The sequence below is a fragment of the Cebidichthys violaceus genome, unplaced genomic scaffold, assembly GCF_023349555.1.
Source record: "Cebidichthys violaceus isolate CVI_PGR_0920_01 unplaced genomic scaffold, fCebVio1.0.p SCAF_6, whole genome shotgun sequence".
Taxonomy (NCBI): Eukaryota; Metazoa; Chordata; class Actinopteri; order Perciformes; family Stichaeidae; genus Cebidichthys; species Cebidichthys violaceus.
The window spans coordinates 3517394-3522672 of NW_027176816.1; positions in this window are offsets into that span (position 1 = coordinate 3517394).

Genomic DNA, 5279 nt, shown 5'->3' on the forward strand with positions numbered 1-5279 from the left:
GTCAGAAAGCTATGAATAGTAGTAATAGAAGAACGCAATGAACAACGAATCAATGAATAAGAAGAATACATCAACAGGAGGTAATCTTGCAATGGAACCACACCGCTGCCGTGCTAAATCAGTCCGGGGTGTAAAGTGGGTTGGGCTAATGGCCCATTCCCACTGAGGTTCTTCATCTTACCCACATACTCCTGAAGGCCTTGCTCAGACTGCACACATCTTCGAACTGCCTTTTTTTTCCTTTTATTGCCATTAAGATGAGAGGGGAGAGTGATATACTGGAGAGGAAAGAGTGGATGACATGCAGCGAAGGGCCCTGATTGGATTGGAACCTGGGACGCTGTGGTAAGACTCAGCCTTGGTTCATGGGGTGCTCTACCATGTGAGCCATCTGGGCGCCCCAGACGGCCGACTGATGATGATGATCCCACTATACACCTGAAAAGATTTGTGACTGCATCTATTGTGACACTATTGCTGTGACAGATTTCACCACAGACGGCCAACCAGACAAACAGGCAGACAAGCAACAGGAAAAGTAAACTCCAAAAACTCCACCACCAGTTATATGCATATGTATATAGAATCTGAGCAAGGCACATTTACAGAGCAAGCAGAGGACTGCGATGAGGACTCGTGTGAGGAATGCTGAGGACTTATTTAGGCATGAGAGTGAGGCCTTTGTGTCCGTTGCTGGCCCCGATTTTATAAAATCTGGACTAGAGGGAGGCCATTTTGCCAGCTGAGCATGGTCATGGTGGTTTGTGAAGAAGTCAGCAATGACCAGGGCACTTGCTTGAATAAAGACAGCATGATCCTTACAGACTTTACTTTTACGGTAGAGGGCTTTTAATGGTGCAGGATGTGTGATTGTTGGTTGTGAGGGCATGATATTTTCAAGAATTCAACGGCGCTAACACTGGATTTTCTAATACCCATGTATTGTTTCTCTAAAATCCCTGCTTCAAACGAGCCCGATACATGCCCTTGTAGTAGAATTTACGGTAATAGTTTCCCCGTTGAACGGGGGACGCCAGGAGAATGAAACATGTTACGGCTTGGACAGCGTCTAAAACTACTGACTAAGCAGCCTGACCATATTTATCCACTAGAGAAGACGGTCCAGGTTGGACACGCTAATTTATATCTCAACCTTGATTGATGATTGAGGCCTAATGCGATTTGCGTTCATTCAAGCCGCTGCAATGAGGAGCCGGCGAAAAGTGACGCCGGTAAGGCAGAAGCTTAAGGATTTTAAGTATAGTCTGAAGTATAGTTTTGAGTATAGTCTTCCTGACTCACTGCAATAGTAAAATCATTATGGATACAATGATTTGCAAAAAACAACAACATTTTAACAAAACCACTTTGCTCCCCAACTCTCAGCCCTGTTGCCTTCGGATCTGAGAATCCTCCATATAAACTTCCTCCTCTTCTTAATCTTGTTTTCCTCTTCACCACTGAAGTGGATTGAATGGGTTGAAATCACCAAAGGGTCATCACTTTCATCTGGATTCATGGAGAGGGAAGTCGGCCCCAACATGTCACACACTTGGTGTACATTAAACACTTCTTTCTTAATCCTCCTTAATCTCCTCCCCCTCTTCACCTCCTGTAAGCCGTCAGTCATGTGCTCTTTGATCCCTCACCTCAGCACAATATTTGAAATTTACACTTTTCTTTCAACAACACCTCTGTTTTAAGCTTAGCGAGTCCTATTTTTTCTTTACTTTGACCTGTCACTCACAATTTGTGCTGTTCTTTTGCTACAACCTCACTGCTGCTTTCTTCCCCACAATCCTGCCTATGGAAACAATCCTTGACTAAACTACAACTATACTTTGCATTCAGAGTCAAGCAGTCCCATCTCATCTTCTACAAAATAAACATAATTATTCTTTTTGACCAAGTAGTTTTAGTGGCCTTAACCTCTATGAAAACAAAGTAGACAGGATTGAATAAATGAGAGAATGAGGGGGATGATACGCAGAAGAGGAACAAGAGACACTTTGTTTTATGGTTTCCATATGGCTTTATCATTTCTTGAAGAATTCTTGGAAAGTGATTTGGTACTAATTATAAGAAATGCCTAAAGTGAATTGAATGCTGTTCTGGAACCATTTGAAGGACATGCATGGTTTCGCTCTCCTTTGAAAGGAAACACTGAAGTTTCTTTTCCAATAGTTAGAATTGCTGTCAATGCTAATGGCATTGACTAATACAAGTTTGAACACTGAAAGAGAGGGTTTTTATTTTCACCTGGATATTTGCTTGAGTTCAAATTCCTGCAAATGACTAACTGGGACTTATTAGCTAGAAAATGCAATGGGACCACAGCATGAAGGCTGGCCTAGTCCAAGTTTGATAACAATAACACATAAAATATTTAGTCCAAAACACATAATATAATAAAATGTGTTTTGGACTAAATATTTTACTGGATTCGAGCGACTGGACCTTTGCTAGTGGAACAAGACCATTTTTGTCAGATGTCATCGATTGGTGGATGATTAATAAAAAATCTTCATATGTGAGTAGCCTCAATTTTTTAATTGTTAGTTTGCTTGGTGGTGGTCTGAGAAGGCATTGATTAAATCCTTGAGGACCAATTTGGCATCATCAGACTCACGATAGACAGTTTTAAAAATCGATTAAGATTGATGCAGCAGAATCAGATATAACACCAATCTGGTGCCTACATTACCCACAATGCAACTCGACCACTGTGAGTTTGTTGGTAGATTTTGGTATTCTAGTAGCCGCTAATGTAGCCACCGCCCACTAGCCTCAATCAGAGATGTGGAACGGGCCACAGAGGTCTGGTAACTTCTTTCTCCACACCCTCAGATTTTCATTTTCAAACGTGTAGTCTCAAGTGACATCACAGCCTTAAACGACATCACTTAAGGCTGTGATGTCACAATTTATCAGATCATAAGTAATAAGTAGCTCCCTAATGAGACACAAAAGGCTCTAAACAACTATTTTCACAAGTGCAGCAGTACTAGCCAAAACCTGGAAACAGACTTTGTGTAAAATGTTCTAAATAAATTCTACATTTGAAATTCAACTTACTGTGAGGGACTTTTAACTGGTTGTAAACCAGTCTTGAATACCTACTAATGCCTTTAATGTGGCCTTCATAAGTAAACAGGACCATTAGCAGGAAGATTGGCTATTTCCATATCGTTATTCTTAATGCTTGTCATCAATGCCACAGGGCCGGATTCCATGTAAAATCAGATGAAATCTTGCAGGTTCTCCAGAAATCCCTTCTGCTCAGACTGAAGTGCTGTAATTATGTGTACAAACCACCATACCTAATCAGAATCAATACAATTGCTTTTGTGCAGCAGAAACGTCTGGGCGAGAATTTATGGGCAACATTAATGCAGTTATATATAGGACCTTCACATGTCACGTCCAAAACAAAGACGCGTCACAGAAACCTATGGGTTTATAAATCATTAAACACTATATTCACACGTATGCAGCAGTGACACATACACAGGTAGAGGAAACAGGTCCATGAACAGTCTATGTCAATCCATTATCACTGTCTGTGGTTTCAGTTATGTAATTCATGATAAACAATATGCATACATGTATGTCTTCACAATATCTTTTATCCAAACATTTAATATTACTGTTTCTGCCTTGTGGTGCTTTGTTGTTGGTAGACAGTTCATGTTATGGTTGGGCTCAAATATTAGCCATTCATCCATTTTATATCCCTTCTTAATCTGTTCAGGATCACAGAGGAGCTGGAGCCATACAGCAGCAGGCAGCCCACTTTCACACTGACTTTAGACTTTAATTTAGACTTTACAGTTCATCGAACCTGAATGTCTTCGATTGAGAAGACACCAGAGCACCTGGAAGCACAGCACACATACACAAGGATAATCTGCAAATGTTGCCCAGAAAGAACCCATCCTGCTGAATCTGGTTCACAGAATGCATTTGCCTTAATTAGATTGCATACCTTCAAAAATGTATGTTGACTAAGTGGTGACCACAGTACTGTAGATCAGATAATATTTATGGCAGAACATTTATGATTGTTGAAGAAAAGCTACATATGAAAGTGCTCAGCCCAAATGAAATATATTTTATGTGCTGAAGGTGTTGACAGTTCAAACACTGACCGGTATTGGTGTCAGTCTTAAAAGCCCTGTCAGCAACAGCTGATGGATGGACTTCACTTCAACAGTCAACTAATACACTGTCCTGTGTTTTTTCACTCTCTAGGAAAATAGAGGAAGGCCAGTGTTTTGTATACCGTCTGCAGAAGTGATAAACCAAATGGTCATCCTTTTTGTGTCTGGTTTGATTAAAAAAAATATCCGGAAAATCGACACCTGCATGCTGTTCACTTTTTCACACTCACACCACCAACACCTCAAGAGCAACAAGCAGCGACATCTTTTTCTGCAAACAGCAGCCCAGTTACTCACGGACCTCATTGTCAGAAGCTTTACTTTTTATTTGCGTTGACATAATTATCCTCAGAAAGTACAGGTTACTGAATTTAAATTGCATTATATATGTGGGTTCAGATTTGACTTCGGTATCGTGCTGAGAAGGCGTTTCATGCTGTCCAGATTTTATGAAGTCAATCTGGACACAATGTGGTTATGCCAAAAAACGGATTTGAGGCGGCAGTCTGAACAGGGCCATTGTTACCTGACACTGCCCTGGACAGGTCAGCTGTCTATCAAATATCAAATATAATATCAAAATTAAAATGTATGAACTTGGAAAAGTTATAAAGGGAAAGTTTGATTATTGGAACAGTGTAGTTTCAACATGACAAAACGTTGAATTAGTGCACAGTTACAGCATGATGCAGCACTTACTGTAGATCATATCTCTGGTTTTCCATAATATCCTCTCTTTAATCCATGAGCACACAGGGAGACTTCCAGAGAATATAAATGTCCTGACGCAGGCTAGTTGTGATATATTAGGCTCCAGTATGCTTACATTGGCAACCATGGACACAGTCACAGCTTTAGCCCCCACCAGAGAGAAAAACACTCAACATGATGAATTTATATGACCAATAAAAGCCCAACACGCCAATAAATGGTAGCTAAAAGCCTAACAAAACATTGAATTTCTGGTAAAAGCCTAATAAAACAATTCATTCCTTGTAAAACCCCAATAAAGCAGCTGTTGATTATTTGATAAAAACTAAATCAACAAAAACCCAGACAAGAAAACGGTTGCTAAACGGTCACAGAGATCCCTCCAAACAACCCACTGTTAATAGTCCC